Genomic DNA, 18,085 nt, shown 5'->3' on the forward strand with positions numbered 1-18,085 from the left:
CATGCAAAATATGCTCACAATTCTTTACCCCAGCACTCTTTACAGCATTTATCTAAAATAGAAAGCTTTCAAAGAATCATAAAAAATATGTTTACACAACTGTTTTCAACATGATAATAAAAAATAATGTGTAAATCATCATGAGAATAATCTGTGAAGGATCATAAGACAGTGAAGACTGGTGTAGTGATGTTGATCACAGCAACACATTACAATTTACTTGATATTCATATATATATATATATATATATATATATATATATATATATATATATATATATATATATATATATATATATATATATATATATATATATATAACACACACACACCATAGAAAACAGCTATTTTAAATTGCTATAATATTTCACAATATAACTGTTTTCACTGTAGTTTTGAGTAAATAAAGTGAGTAGCCTTTGGTAAGCAGAGACTTCTTTTAAAACAAGAAATGTTGGTGGATTTCTTTCAAATATTAAGCAGAGCTTTTATTTTGGCAGGAAATTCACGAAGAAAGACATTAGTACTTCTATTTGTTGACAACCACATATTTATAAATGATTCTCGTTATGAATTTGGGACGGCTTTTTGGGAAGAACGAATTTGCATTCTTTTTTAGTAATCATTTTGCGATTTCAAACATAAAGGAACATACAGAGGCAGCAAGAAGTCATTTCAAGTGCTCTCGGGGGCCCCCTGGTGGCCAAGGGGGCCCTAACCAGCCCCTTAGTTCGCTTATGCCTTGGGCCGGCCCTGTAGACTTGTGTCAGTTTAGTACGTTTACTTCTGTATCATACTTACTGTGAACAGTGTTTCACGTTAATCATTAATGTTTGTAATCAAGACCAACACCCAGAATAAAAAAATAAATACAATGAAAAAAAACGTTGCAAGCAATAAAATGTTGAACAATAACAGTTGTACCTACTACCGTTAGTTCGTCGCTGAAACCTGATTACCTTTTCTCATAATAGTTTTCTCAGTAATTCTAAAACGTGTGGAGATTTGAGCAATGTTGACAAAAATTTTCAGTTTCAAGTGCGGCGCGCATGCGGAAGAATCTTATGAATATTCATGTAAGCTCCGCCCAGTGAAACCGAAAATCCCAGAAACCGAAAATCTCGTAACACCGGCCGAATTAAGGGGCGGACATGAAAGCGTCGGCAGCTGCGGCTGCCGGCTGAAACTGAAACGGACCGTATACAGTCCCTGACAAAAGTTTTGTCGCTTTTCTATTTTCTAGAAATACCTGATATTAACCTGACTTTTAATTAATTAATTGGTGTTAGAAATAGCTCATATGAAAAGCTAAAACCCTGCCAAATGATGTTTAATGCACTGAAATAAATAATTTTCACAGAAAAAATATTTATCATTTAATCAAGACAGAAAGGTCAAATTTTGGCAAGACAAAAGTCTGTCAAAAAACTGTCGCCTATACAGAAATTGAACAAATTTACTGCAAATACAAAAATATGTCAGCAAATTAAGTTGTGGTGCTGTGAGATCCAAATTTAATATCTTGTATGACTTCCATGAGCTTGAAGGACTGCATCCATGCGGTTTGGCAAGGATTCATACAATTTATTGATGAAGTCATCAGGAATAGCTAAGAAAGCAGTCTTGCATGCCTCCCAGAGTTCATCAATATTCTTTGGTTTCGTCTTCCATGCATCCTCTTTCATCCTACCCCACATATGCTCAATGATGTTCATGTCTGGTGACTGGGCTGGCCAATCCTCGAGCATCTTGATCTTCTTCGACTTGAGGAACTTTGATGTGGAGATGGAAGTATGCGATGGAGCACCGTCCTGCTGCAGAATTTGGCTTCTTTTATGGTTGGGAATATCAGAGGTAGCTAAGGTTTCTTGGTATTTTAGACTATTGATGTTGCCTTCCACCCTGCAGATCTCTCGCACACCCCCATACTGGATGTAACCCCAGACCATGATTTTTCCGCCACCAAACTTCACTGTTTTCTGGGTGAATCTCGGATCCATTCTGGCTCCAGTAGGTCTCCTGCAATATTTGCGGCGACTGTGGTGTAATTCAACAGAAGATTCATCTGAAAATCCACCTTCTGCCACTTTTCCAGCGTCCATCCTTTTAGCAGGCTGTGGGCCTTGGCAAATGCCACACGGTTTTTCAATTGTCTTTTGTTTAGTGCTGGCTTCTGGGCACTGATTCGACCATGGAGGCCATTTCGAGACAGAATCCTACAAACTGTTCTGGTTGACACAGGGACTTCAGGTGACCAGGTCTCGTGGAGCTCTGCTGCAGTGGAAAATGGGCTGGCCTTGGATTTTCGACCCAACAAACGGTCCTCTCGAGCAGTTGTCTTGCGGGGTCTGCCTGACCTGGGCTTGTCAAAAACGTCTCCAGTCTCTTCAAATCTTTTTTTATCCTCTGTACTTGACGCTGAGACACATTGAAGGTGTCTGTCACATCAGCAGTGGATCTGGTCTTCAGCCTCTTGATAATCAAAACTTTAGTCTCTGGGTGAATCTTAGGCATGTTTGCAGAGGTCTAGTTGCAGTTGATGTTAAGGTCTAGCGTACTGGGTTTCTTTTTATACACACTTGAGACCTAATTGATCCATTATTAGTCACAGGTGAAGCTCATATGACAAGGTGACAACACTTATGTCTTTGAAAAAATTGACTCAATGGGCTTTACCAAGCTGTGAATATTAGAATACTTTTTGAAAGTTTAGTTTTTCACTGAAACATTATTACAAAAGCTGGTGGGATTAAAATTAGCCATTTCTTGTAAAAATATCTTGATTAGAAATATATTTCAGCGGCACTTTAGGTCAATTTGTACACAAGCGACACGACTTTTGTCAGGGACTGTAGATCGTGCAGTTGTTTGTGTTGATGTTTGCGTGTTGCTGCGAGAACGCTGAATGCGGCGTGAGAGTGAGAGTTTTTGGTGAAAACACACGAGCAGATCGTGAAGTTGCGCTTTTGAATTCCTCTGGGTGAAATGGAAAACCCGCGCTGGATAACGCTTGCCTGAGCGCGTTGACGGACCATTTCTTAGCAGGAGGTACGAGGCTTAACGTTACTGCTGAAGAGGATGATGTTGATGATGATGAAGGCCTCGATGCATCACGATGAGGATCGACCGAGCCCCGTGATGATTCTAGATGGAAGAAGAGAGAGGTTTTCTTGAGCGAGGTGTTATGTGGAGCGGAGAGACCGGCGATCTGGAGATCAACAGGTGAAATGAGCAGCGAAGCCAGTCAAGCAGAGTTGGGCAGGCCAAATGCTTCAGGAACTAAAAAGGGGAAGAGGTAAGCTGCTGGTTTTATACCTTTGTATTAATTGAAAGATTAGATGGGCGTACTCCTCCCGAAATTATGTTTATTAACTTCACTTATTAAAAAGGATTAACATAAAGGCCTTTTTTGTCCTATTTTACTGTTCTCCTTTTTTTTTAACATCATTACCATACAAGAAAAAACACTCCATAAAACAATATAAACATTCACTTGAAACCATGTATGTTTACAAAAAAAACTCAGAATGACAAAAACGTTTTTCAATAGGTGACTTGTATAAAGATCTCCAACATCTCTTAGGAGAAAAGTACTGTCCAAACACATCTATCCACTTTGATTCTTTACAATTCTTCAGTTCAGATTGATGAGAGACTTTCACACATGATAAATACAAGGCTTTCTTTGAAACATTTTCAAACAAATTCAGTTCACGTATACAGAACACAAGAATGTATTTTTCTTTATGCTCTTCATCTATTACCATTGAAATCTGAATTTTTGGAAAACTTTCTTTCATTTCACTCTCTTGTTTGCCACAGTGATTTTTTTTAATACTTTGTTTGTAGATAGAAGGAAGAACTGAAAAAATGTCCTTCATTGTTTTTTCCATAAATCTAACAGACTTAATGCCCGTCAAAATAACACATTTCTTGTGGACTTTTCCACTTGTTTCCAATCATTAAATTAGACAAACATGTGCATTCTGCTCTCACCATTGATGTTTGCAACCTTTTAATTTTCAACACATTTGCTTGTATTAAAGGATTGTTAAAGAGTGGTTCATTTTTTATCCAACCTTCAAGGTCTGAATCTCTCTTTACTTTAAAGATAGAACTCCACACTCTCACCACTGATTCATAAAAAGAAGAAGAATCCTTCCATTCTATATCTTTCAAACTAATTAAAAACAGATTCAGATCTTATTTAAACACATTTATGCTGCGTAATAATGAACAAACTGTCTCAGCCCAACAGATTTTTCCAGAGTACAGCAATTTCTTTGCAGTCTGTAACCTGAACGCCTTGATTCTGCTCTTTAGGCCTTGTCCACCTTCACTGACTGGTAAATATAAAATGGCAGCTTTTACCCAGTGCTTACCAAACAAAAAAAATCATTAATTTTCTTTTGTAGTAAAATAACTACTTCATCAGGTGAATTCAACACATTTAGTCTATGCCAAAGTGCTGAAGCAGCCAGGTTGTTTGCGACCAAGACTCTCCCCCTAAATGATAACTGAGGCAGGATCCATGGCCACCGTGACAAACGGTCACACATCTTATCATACATTCCTTCCCAATAATTCTGAATATAATTCTCAGTTCCTAAATAAATACCTAACATTTTTAGGCCTTCTTTCCTCCATTTCACACCTCCTGGTAATTCTGGTGGCTCATCTTCTGACCAATTTCCTAAAATAAAGCCTTGACTTAATTTTTCCCCAGTTTACCTTCGCTAAAGAGGCATTTTCATACTTCTTTAAAACTTCTTCTAAAATAATCACATCTCTTTTACTTTTGATAAACACTGTCACGTCATCAGCATAGGCAGGAAACGTAGGTTTAACTTTTTGTCCTTCAATTGGCAAGCCATTCAAATGTTTCCCCAGTTGTCGTAGCATAGGTTCAATGGCTAAAGAATATAACATTCCTGACAAAGGACAACCTTGCCTAAAACCTCTTTGTACTGACACTGGTTGACTTAGTCCTCCTCCAACCTTCAACATTGTAGAAACATCAGAATATAACAGTTTAATCCATGAGATAAAAAAATCACCAAAACCAAAAGCTTTGAGGGAACTAAACAAATAAAAGTGACTGACTCTATCGAATGCCTTTTCTTGATCAATTGCAAAAATTCCAATATTATCACCATCTCTTTTTGCAATATCCATAATATCACGAACAAGATAAATGTTATCTATTATAGTTCTGTCAGGAATACAATAAGTTTGATATTCATTCACTATATGTTCTGAAAACAATTTAAATCTATTTGAAAGACATTTTGCTAATATTTTATAGTCCGTGCACACAATTGCCACTGGTCTCCAGTTCTTTAAAAAACCAAGATCACCTTTCTTCGGTTACAAAGATCTTCGACAGCTTGTAGGGAGCTCTTTTTTTTTTTGTAAGATGATTTAAATACATCAAACAAATCTTTCAATAATTCCCAAAAATGTTTATAAAATTCAGCCGGAAGGCCATAAATTCCTGGTGCATGGCCACTGGATAGCTGATTAACAGCCTTTGTTATTTCACCAATGTCCATTTCAAAATCCAGTTGATTTCTCTGTGTATCAGTCAACTTTGGTAAATCTTTAAAAAGGTCCTCCATACATCCAATGTCACATGGACCATCCGAAAAAAGTTCTGTATAGAAGTCAATAGCCATTGATCTCATTTCTTTAGGATTTGTCGCCACAGTTCCATCAGATTTCTTTAGATGTAGCATTGACTTCCGCGCTCCTTCCCTTTTTTCAAAATTAAAAAAGGAAGAACTTGATGCATCCATCTCGCTCAGCGACAGGAAACGAGCTCTTATTAACGCTCCCTTAGCTCACTCATGGAAGAGAGAGGACAAAGCCTTCTTTTTTTTCATTCAGTCTTTCAGTTGATTCCCCATTTTGATTAAATAAACTTCTTTCAATTGATATGATTTCATTTTTCATATCTTTTTTCATTTTCATTTTTTTTAAAACAATCTTTTGCATTAACAGTATAATTTTGACAAAAGATCCGGATGTGTGCTTTTCCTACATTCCACCAATGCACAACATCATCAAAGTCAGTCTTTTGCTCTCTCCATTTTGCCCAAAATACAGAAAACTTTTCACAAAAGAGAGCGTCCTGCAACAACTTTACATTAAAATGCCAATAGTAACTGTGACATCCTAATTTTTCTAAATTAAAAACAATCATACATAAATGGTGCACAGCAAAATCTCCAGTGTTAAAATCCATGTGTTAAGGACTCTAAGAGTAAAGTGTTACATTTCTGGTGTTGAATTAACACTGCTAATGTACAGGGAGTGCGGAATTATTAGGCAAGTTGTATTTTTGAGGATTAATTTTATTATTGAACAACAACCATGTTCTCAATGAACACAAAAAACTCATTAATATCAAAGCTGAATATTTTTGGAAGTTTTAGTTTTAGCTATTTTAGGGGGATATCTGTGTGTGCAGGTGACTATTAATGTGCATAATTATTAGGCAACTTAACAAAAAACAAATTTATACCCATTTCAATTATTTATTTTTACCAGTGAAACCAATATAACATCTCAACATTCACAAATATACATTTCTGACATTCAAAAACCAAACAAAAACAAATCAGTGACCAATATAGCCACCTTTCTTTGCAAGGACACTCAAAAGCCTGCCATCCATGGATTCTGTCAGTGTTTTGATCTGTTCACCATCAACATTGCGTGCAGCAGCAACCACAGCCTCCCAGACACTGTTCAGAGAGGTGTACTGTTTTCCCTCCTTGTAAATCGCACATTTGATGATGGACCACAGGTTCTCAATGGGGTTCAGATCAGGTGAACAAGGAGGCCATATCATTAGATTTTCTTCTTTTATACCCTTTCTTGCCAGCCATGCTGTGGAGTACTTGGACGCGTGTGATGGAGCATTGTCCTGTATGAAAATCATGTTTTTCTTGAAGGATGCAGACTTCTTCCTGTACCACTGCTTGAAGAAGGTGTCTTCCAGAAACTGGCAGTAGGACTGGGAGTTGAGCTTGACTCCATCCTCAACCCGAAAAGGCCCCACAAGCTCATCTTTGATGATACCAGCCCAAACCAGTACTCCACCTCCACCTTGCTGGCATCTGAGTCGGACTGGAGCTCTCTGCCCTTTACTAATCCAGCCACGGGCCCATCAAGACTCACTCTCATTTCATCAGTCCATAAAACCTTAGAAAAATCAGTCTTGAGATATTTCTTGGCCCAGTCTTGACGTTTCAGCTTGTGTGTCTTGTTCAGTGGGGGTCGACTTTCTGCCTTTCTTACCTTGGCCATGTCTCTGAGTATTGCACACCTTGTGCTTTTGGGCACTCCAGTGATGTTGCAGCTCTGAAATATGGCCAAACTGGTGGCAAGTGGCATCTTAGCAGCTGCACGCTTGACTTTTCTCAGTTCATGGGCAGTTATTTTGCGCCTTGGTTTTTCCACACGCTTCTTGCGACCCTGTTGACTATTTTGAATGAAGCGCTTGATTGTTCGATGATCATGCTTCAGAAGCTTGGCTATTTTAAGACTGCTGCATCCCTCTGCAATATATCTCACTATTTTTGACTTTTCTGAGCCTGTCAAGTCCTTCTTTTGACCCATTTTGCCAAAGGAAAGGAAGTTGCCTAATAATTTTGCACACCTGATATAGGGTGTTGATGTCATTAGACCACACCCCTTCTCATTACAGAGATGCACATCACCTAATATGCTTAATTGGTAATAGGCTTTCCAGCCTATACAGCTTGGAGTAAGACAACATGCATAACGAGGATGATGTGGTCAAAATACTAATTTGCCTAATAATTCTGCACTCCCTGTAAACCGCACTCTCTGACTGGTGAACATAAGTAGAGTTAAATCTCAACACTGAGAGAGAGTAAAATTACATCCGGGACATTTCAGCGAATCAAGTTGAAACTTTTCTCACAGACGCCATTTTCTTTGACTTGAGATGTGAAATATACAAGGAGGGATAACGCTGATATTGGGTGTTTTATCCTGGTTTCATCGTATTTACATATGCATTTTATTACATCATTATTGTTTTATAACTATTTATGTGCATTGCACAGTGAAACAGCTCTCATAGAAGCATTTTCGTTGATGCGTGATTCGGAGCAGACCTGAGGCGGTTGCTTTTTAACAGGGAAACGCCGTAAGTAAGTGTTTTACCTCATTTACAATATGTATTTTATAACATATTGATTTAAAGCGGTATTTAAATGCGCTTAAACGAGACAACTTTTCTCACATGATGCGACATCTTCTTTTGACTCGCGATATGGAGCGGATGGCAAGGAGGGTTGCTTGTATAAGGGAAACACCGAAAGTAAGTGTTTTTAGCCTAACATTAATTTGCAACATGTTTTTTTTATGACATATTGTTTTATACATTAACGATATAACTTGACGCTTAAATAACGCGCCTAAACCTTTCTCTCAGACTAGGCTGAGGCTCGAGATGCGGTGCACACGGAGTTTGAAAACACCGGAACAAAGAACAGAGAAAACACGAAAAAGTAAGTGTCCCACACCTATATTAATCTGTATAATTGTGTTTTTATGTATTGAAAAACACATTCAGTAGTTATGCTGCTTGAAGTGCTGCTTAGGAGTTTGACAGACGAGCTATGCACAGTAAATGCGTATCAATAGTACGAGAGTGGAATGTCGTGGAATGTATACGCCAAAACTCATTTTGGCGTGCATATGATACGCTGTTTTTCGCATGCATATGACAGCAACTTTATGGCGTGTATATGACACGCTCTTGGGTAGGTTTAGGGTGGTGGGGTGGGGGGTTTGTATGTATAATACGCCATAAAGTGCGTATCATATGCACGCGAAAAACAGAGTGGCATAGACACGGCAATCATTATTCATTTATCAAACTCTAATCTTATTGCACTACTTAATCTTTGTGTCTGATTTGTATTGGGTAGAAATCCAGATTCAAAGACGCAGATGAAATCTACTAACAAAGGAAAACTATTTTTTTGTGCAAAATCAGTGACAAACTTTTAGGTAGGATTGTTTCATGAACTATTTTTTACAGAAAATGTTCACCTCATTTGTTTTTGTACAGAAAATGTGACCTGTCTGATGTCTCTTTCTTCATAAGCATCATGTTCAACAGCTGCATCAACACTGATTTTTGACAATCCCCTAGAATAAAACCAAGGCTGACAGATGATGGTTCTTTCTGTTCTGCAGCAAAAAAAGGTATGTATATGGTATAGAAAAAATGTGTAGTGCTTGTCTTGGAAGATCATTGCTTAAAGCAAAGATATTGACCAATAATATTTATTTACAATAAAGCACAACTATGACCTCTGTGCATACAAATTCAAATCACTTATTGACAGGTTTTATAGTCAGGACAGGATGGTAGTTAGAAAATTATCATGAAAGAATAGGAAAAAAAACTGTGTGAGTCAATGTGAGTAAATAATGACAGAATTTTAAAATTTGGGTGAACTAACACTTTAAAGTTTACCTAAAAATGAAAATTAGTCCATAATTTACTCACCCTAAAGTCATCTTAGGTGTATATGACTTTCTTATTTCAGACGAATACAATCAGTTATACTAAAAATGTCCTGGCACTTCCAAGCTTTATAATGGCAGTGGATGTCTGTTTATGTTTTGAAGTCCATAAAAGTGCATCTATCATCATAAAAGATATCCACACTGCTCTGCGTACGGCCGTACTGTCAAAAGATAATTATTTTAGTTTATAAAGTTTAAAATATGGAAAAATTCTTACACAAACGCATCGCATTGCTTTAGAAGGCCTTTATTAACCCCCCAGAGATGTATGTTTTACTTTTATGATGACGGATACACTTTTATGATGGATGGATTCACCTTTATCGAAACATAAACAGCCATTCACTGCCATTATAAAGTTTGGAAAAGCCAGGATGTTTTTTTAATATAACTCTGACAATATTTGTCTGAAAGAAGAATATACACCTAGGATGATATTAGGCTGAGTAAATCATAGGATAATTTTAATTTTTGGGGTAAACTATCGCTTTATCCTACTTGTTGTTGAAATGACTGCAGTACATGGGTAAGAATTATAATATAATTGATTCATTATAAATGGGGTCTGAATAAAACTAATGAAAAATGTATTCTTTAAGACTATTTAAAGTATTTCTTCATCCTCAAACTATCTTTTACTCTTGTTTGCCAGCACACGTATCCATATGACTGAAAAACAGAAGAACAACTCTACAATTTTTTTATTTGGAGGACTAATACTTTTAGAATGGGTAAGTAATTCTTTCAGATTAAATATTTATGCAAAATGTATTTTTCATTTTAACTTTTGTTTAATGTTTGGATATGCCTTCATGTTTACAGTTTTTCTCGATTGCTTAAACACTATAACCAGGCTTTTGAACTAAAATTTCAAAACCATAATGCCATTTATCAAAAAGCACACCCATTTCACTAAACTATAAACACTATCCCCTGTTTTGACACATGAGTCAGATTTGTTGAACTGTCACGGCAAAACTCTACACACAAATCCCTTAATTTCTCATTGCCTAGACCATGTGGTCATTTAGAAAGCACTAGCATTCAATATTGTTCACTCAAGTCAGCATATTTCCAGCTCAATTAGCACACAAGTACCCAGGTGAAAACACTAAGAGTCAAAATTTAACACACATCAATCAGAACTTTCAAGATACATAAAAGTGCCAGAGTCAGTTCATTTGAGCTTTGGAACAATGGATCCACAAAGAAATGAAGGAAGAGGTCGAAGAGGAAGAGGACATGGTGAAGGAGGAGGAAGAGGACATGGTGAAGGAGGAGGGAGAGGAAGAGGAGTAAGAAGAGGAAGAGGAGGACGTGGTGAAGGACAAGGTAGACGAGGTGGAGGAGCAGGAGGAGGAGAAAGGGCAAGGAGACAAGCAGTCTCGGATGAATTTAGAGCCACTTTAGTTGATCATGTGTCCATGGCATGACTATGAGGGAGGCTGGGCAACGAGTACAGCCTAATTTGAGTCGCTTCACCGTCACCTCCATCATCAGAACTTTCAGGGAGGAAAACAGGTAGGTGCACTTATACAGTAAGACTGCTCTGTACAGTAACTTGTGCTGTACTCTGTGCTTTGACATCACATCTACTGTTGCACTATGTAATGTGTACTACTGTAATAAAGAAATGCATCAAATTGCCTTGCATACAGATAGTTTCAGGTTTCCATTTTTTCCTGTAAAAAGGATGTGTGAGAGTTACAGTAATGCTTACAGTAGTGCTTCTATTTTTTTAGGATGCAGAGATGACCACCTGGTGGAGGCAGGCTAAGGCTTTTGTCAGAGGAGCAAGAGAGGGAGCTTGTAAACATGGTCATTGCCAATAATGTAATCCGCCTGCGAGAGATTCAAAGGAGAGTGATTGAGGATAATAATTATTTTCGAGGTATAAATGCCATCAGCCTCTCCACAATTGACCGCATCCTCCGAAAGGACCAGTTCCGGATGAAACAGGTATACCGCGTCCCTTTTGAACGAAACTCTCACAGCGTGAAAGACCAACGAGTGGAATGTTCAGGTATGAATTTTGATATCGCATGGAGTATTGTGTACCATCAGAGTATAGCAGTTTATGCTACCATTTGTGCCCTCTTGAACTGTGCTTCAGCATAGATTTACATAGTGTTTCATGTATTTTGCAGAGAATCTTTGAGATTGAAGGCTGGCCTGTTCCTGTTCTGTTTTTACGGCATGGTGGTAGAAAGTGTATGATCGAGAACCTTATATGCGTGTTCACCTTGTCTAGGCCATGGAAGAAGCCAGCCAAGATGTGTCAGAAGATGCGTGCCAGGGGTGGATCAGGCATGCAAGAGGATTTTGCCCCCGCTGCCTGGCAAGGGCTAATATAGCCTGTGATGTGGATAAGATTCTCTGGCCTGACCCAGACCAAAGACGGGAGGCTGAGGCGGAATAATCATCTTTTTTTTTCTTTTTTTGTTGTTGTTGTTGTTGTTGTTGTTGTTGTTGTTGTTGTACTGTGTAGTACATTAATGAATAAAAATGTGCCAATGTATCCATTGGTTGTGTCTTTTGTTCATCATGTGAAAAGGTTTGTGAGGAGGGGAACCACAAGTAACATAACTTGCCAGTTTTGGAAATGTTGTTTCAAATTTATTGCACCAGTGTGTTAGACTATGTTGTAGTGTGTGTGATTTTGAGGACTTGTGTGTCCTGTCTGAGGGCAAAGTTTGGTTTTTCAGCAAGAGTGAATGGTTTTGAGTGTAGAGCTTCATTTTGACCTGAAAATAGGTTGTTTGGGAAACTGGGTGAGACGTTATGGATTTGTGTTTATAGTTTTGAGAATAAGAGGCATAGTTTCAAGAAATGTGTTTAAGCAATCGTGAAAAACTGTAAATGTATTTGTTTTTTCTATTTGTTTTTAGGAGTGTTTCTATAATGCATCAAGTAAGGCCCTGGGTTGGTGCTTGAAAACTACAGACTAGAACCTGCCTAGTGATGGTAAGACTTAACAGATAACTTATGAGAGAATCATGGGCACAAATATCAAAAAATTTAAGTTTTCAAAAAAGTTTTCTGTTTGATTTTAGACTCAACAGATTGGGAAATCTCTGCCTATCACAAAGTCAGGAAGAAAGGAACAAAAATCATTCCAGCAGCTGACTAGTAAGTGAGATTTCTTAAAGGGATAGTTCACCCATGTACTTGCCCTCATGTTGTTCCAAACCTGTATTCTTTCTTCTGTTGAACACAAAATAAGATATTTGGAAAAATGTTGGTAACTAAGCAGAGCAACCATTGAATGAGAGCTTTCAGTGCCTCCTTTAACAGTCCATGCAACTAACAGTCCAAACCTTTTTAAAGCCCCAGAAAGGTATAAAGGTACATCTTTAAAGTGCTCCATGCGACTCCAGTGGTTTAACATACATTTTGATGAACTAAGTGCTGTTTGCAAAAAAAAAGAAAAAAAAGACTTTACTACTTCATTTATAAAATATTTTTTTCCAACATAAGAAAAAAAATTGTTGATGATGCGTGAGCAAATTTAATGAAAGACATTGAAGACAATGAAAAGTAATATTTTGTTAAAATATATATATTTTAAATAATTGAGCAAATAAAGCACTTGCTTCATAAAACTTAAACAACTAGGTTAAACAACTGGATTCATATAGATCACTTATGAATTTATACATTTCTAGGCTTTGTAAGTGGAGGTTGCATATGCTGTCGATGAAGGGACAGAAATCTCTTAGATTTTATTAAAAATATCTTCATTAAGTGTTCTTAAGATGAACAAAAGTCTTACGGGTTTGGAACAACATGAGGGTGAGTAATTAATAACAGAATTAACATTTTTGGATGAAGTAAGCCTTAAAGGGGGGGTGAAATGCTGTTTTATGCATACTGAGCTTTTTACACTGTTAAAGATTTTGAATCCCATACTAAACATAGTCAAAGTTTCAAAAACTAATGTTGGACGTTTGATGGAGTATTTCTGTGTCAAAAATACTCCTTCCGGTTTCTCACAAGTTTCGGAGAGTTTTTTTCGAGTATGGGTCGACTTGACGTTAATAGAACGGAAGGTCCTTGTATGGGCCGTACGGGCTCTTCTCCCGGTAGGGTGTGCGTGTGCGCGTGCACGTGACTAGAGCGAGAGAGGAAATGCACGCCCGTAAACACTCTCTCAGGTGCAGATCCAGTCGTCCGTGAACACTTATGTCGGTTATAGTCCGCGCCGCGCTCCACTTTATTCCTATGGTTGACGTCGAGCGACTTTAACGCTTTAGCACAGCATTCCGGGAAGGCAGCGCTGCATTTGAACGCAGAAATGACGGGAAGCTTCACAACATCGCTTCAGTCGCGTCTCAAAGTGGATTTCCACGCCACTGCTGTCACAGGACTTCACCAAATCACCAAATAAAGGTTCGGCCCTATTTGGAAGCAGCCGGTTTTGATATTTATAGCAGTTGGTTTAAGTAAGTGCGGAGAAGGGGTGGTGGTGGGATGCTGAGAAACTGTCAATGACAGGAAGGTAAATCGGCTGTCTATATACACCTCCTATCATTGATTAACTGATTAGTTTAATGTGCTCCTCTTGTGTTCCAATTGGGTTAATTATCTGAGCCTGCTCCACCTGTGTTTAATTAGATTTAATTGTTTGCGCGTGCTTCTCCCGAAATTAGTTTGTGAAACTTCAAATGATTGATCATGTGATCTCTGTAAGGTTGTTCACACTGGCCGTTATTATAGCAATAAGAGGAGCAATGGTCAAAAACCAGGGCAGGAACATGCTGGCCAAGTGAATTTTTTGTAAAAACAAAATAAAACAATGAATAATAAGTTCTGTTGTCTTATTAATCATATTATGTTTTTTTGTTGTTGTTTTTAACCGTGGTATCGATTTAGTATCGGCATCGAGGCATTTTGATAAATAAATAATATTTATTTACAATAAAGCACAACTATGACCTCTGTGCATACAAATTCAAATCACTTATTGACAGGTTTTATAGTCAGGACAGGATGGTAGTTAGAAAATTATCATGAAAGAATAGAAAAAAAAAATGTGTGAGTCAATGTGAGTAAATAATGACAGAATTTTAAAATTTGGGCGAACTAACACTTTAAATTTTACCTAAAAATGAAAATTAGTCCATAATTTACTCACCCTAAAGTCATCTTAGGTGTATATGACTTTCTTATTTCAGACGAATACAATCAGTTATACTAAAAATGTCCTGGCACTTCCAAGCTTTATAATGGCAGTGGATGTCTGTTTATGTTTTGAAGTCCATAAAAGTGCATCTATCATCATAAAAGATATCCACACTGCTCTGCGTACGGCCGTACTGTCGGAAGATAATTATTTTAGTTTATAAAGTTTAAAATATGGAAATAATTCTTACACAAACACATCGCATTGCTTTAGAAGGCCTTTATTAACCCCCCAGAGATGTATGTTTTACTTTTATGATGACAGATGCACTTTTATGATGGATGGATTCACCTTTATCGACTTCAAAACATAAACAGCCATTCACTGCCATTATAAAGTTTGGAAAAGCCAGGATGTTTTTTTAATATAACTCTGACAATATTTGTCTGAAAAAAGAATGTCATATACACCTAGGATGATATTAGGCTGAGTAAATCATAGGATAATTTTAATTTTTGGGGTAAACTATCGCTTTATCCTACTTGTTGTTGAAATGACTGCAGTACATGGGTAAGAATTATAATATAATTGATTCATTATAAATGGGGTCTGAATAAAACTAATGAAAAATGTATTCTTTAAGACTATTTAAAGTATTTCTTCATCCTCAAACTATCTTTTACTCTTGTTTGCCAGCACATGTATCCATATGACTGAAAAACAGAAGAACAACTCTACAATTTTTTTATTTGGAGGACTAATACTTTTAGAATGGGTAAGTAATTCTTTCAGATTAAATATTTATGCAAAATGTATTTTTCATTTTAACTTTTGTTTAATGTTTGGATATGCCTTCATGTTTACAGTTTTTCTCGATTGCTTAAACACTATAACCAGGCTTTTGAACTAAAATTTCAAAACCATAATGCCATTTATCAAAAAGCACACCCATTTCACTAAACTATAAACACTATTCCCTGTTTTGACACATGAGTCAGATTTGTTGAACTGTCACTGCAAAACTCTACACACAAATCCCTTAATTTCTCATTGCCTAGACCATGTGGTCATTTAGAAAGCACTAGCATTCAATATTGTTCACTCAAGTCAGCATATTTTCAGCTCAATTAGCACACAAGTACCCAGGTGAAAACACTAAGAGTCAAAATTTAACACACATCAATCAGAACTTTCAAGATACATAAAAGTGCCAGAGTCAGTTCATTTGAGCTTTGGAACAATGGATCCACAAAGAAATGAAGGAAGAGGTCGAGGAGGAAGAGGACGTGGTGAAGGAGGAGGAAGAGGACATGGTGAAGGAGGAGGGAGAGGAAGAGGACGTGGTGGAGGAAGAGGAGTAAGAAGAGGAAGAGGAGGACGTGGTTAAGGACAAGGTAGACGAGGTGGAGGAGCAGGAGGAGGAGAAAGGGCAAGGAGACAAGCAGTCTCGGATGAAATTAGAGCCACTTTAGTTGATCATGTGTCCATGGCATGACTATGAGGGAGGCTGGGCAACGAGTACAGCCTAATTTGAGTCGCTTCACCGTCACCTCCATCATCAGAACTTTCAGGGAGGAAAACAGGTAGGTGCACTTATACAGTAAGACTGCTCTGTACAGTAACTTGTGCTGTACTCTGTGCTTTCACATCACATCTACTGTTGCACTATGTAATGTGTACTACTATAATAAAGAAATGCATCAAATTGCCTTGCATACAGATAGTTTCAGGTTTCCATTTTTTTCCTGTAAAAAGGATGTGTGAGAGTTACAGTAATGCTTACAGTAGTGCTTCTATTTTTTTAGGATGCAGAGATGACCACCTGGTGGAGGCAGGCTAAGGCTTTTGTCAGAGGAGCAAGAGAGGGAGCTTGTAAACATGGTCATTGCCAATAATGTAATCCGCCTGCGAGAGATTCAAAGGAAAGTGATTGAGGATAATAATTATTTTCGAGGTATAAATGCCATCAGCCTCTCCACAATTGACCGCATCCTCCGAAAGGACCAGTTCCGGATGAAACAGGTATACCGCGTCCCTTTTGAACGAAACTCTGACAGCGTGAAAGACCAACGAGTGGAATGTTCAGGTATGAATTTTGATATCACATGGAGTATTGTGTACCATCAGAGTATAGCAGTTTATGCTACCATTTGTGCCCTCTTGAACTGTGCTTCAGCATAGATTTACATAGTGTTTCATGTGTTTTGCAGAGAATCTTTGAGATTGAAGGCTGGCCTGTTCCTGTTCTGTTTTTACGGCATGGTGGTAGAAAGTGTATGATCGAGAACCTTATATGCGTGTTCACCTTGTCTAGGCCATGGAAGAAGTCAGCCAAGATGTGTCAGAAGATGCGTGCCAGGGGTGGATCAGGCATGCAAGAGGATTTTGCCCCCGCTGCCTGGCAAGGGCTAATATAGCCTGTGATGTGGATGAGATTCTCTGGCCTGACCCAGACCAAAGACGGGAGGCTGAGGCGGAATAATCATCTTTTTTTTTTTCTTTTGTTGTTGTTGTTGTTGTTGTACTGTGTAGTACATTAATGAATAAAAATGTGCCAATGTATCCATTGGTTGTGTCTTTTATTCATCATGTGAAAAGGTTTGTGAGGAGGGGAACCACAAGTAACATAACTTGCCAGGTTTGGAAATGTTGTTTCAAATTTATTGCACCAGTGTGTTAGACTATGTTGTAGTGTGTGTGATTTTGAGGACTTGTGTGTCCTGTCTGAGGGCAAAGTTTGGTTTTTCAGCAAGAGTGAATGGTTTTGAGTGTAGAGCTTCATTTTGACCTGAAAATAGGTTGTTTGGGAAACTGGGTGAGACATTATGGATTTGTGTTTATAGTTTTGAGAATAAGAGGCATAGTTTCAAGAAATGTGTTTAAGCAATCGCGAAAAACTGTAAATGTATTTGTTTTTTCTATTTGTTTTTAGGAGTGTTTCTATAATGCATCAAGTAAGGCCCTGGGTTGGTGCTTGAAAACTACAGACTAGAACCTGCCTAGTGATGGTAAGACTTAACAGATAACTTATGAGAGAATCATGGGCACAAATATCAAAAAATTTAAGTTTTCAAAAAAGTTTTCTGTTTGATTTTAGACTCAACAGATTGGGAAATCTCTGCCTATCACAAAGTCAGGAAGAAAGGAACAAAAATCATTCCAGCAGCTGACTAGTAAGTGAGATTTCTTAAAGGGATAGTTCACCCATGTACTTGCCCTCATGTTGTTCCAAACCTGTATTCTTTCTTCTGTTGAACACAAAATAAGATATTTGGAAAAATGTTGGTAACCAAGCAGAGCAACCATTGAATGAGAGCTTTCAGTGCCTCCTTTAACAGTCCATGCAACTAACAGTCCAAACCTTTTTCAAGCCCCAGAAAGGTATAAAGG

Source organism: Pseudorasbora parva, chromosome 20, assembly GCF_024679245.1.
Source record: "Pseudorasbora parva isolate DD20220531a chromosome 20, ASM2467924v1, whole genome shotgun sequence".
Taxonomy (NCBI): domain Eukaryota; kingdom Metazoa; phylum Chordata; class Actinopteri; order Cypriniformes; family Gobionidae; genus Pseudorasbora; species Pseudorasbora parva.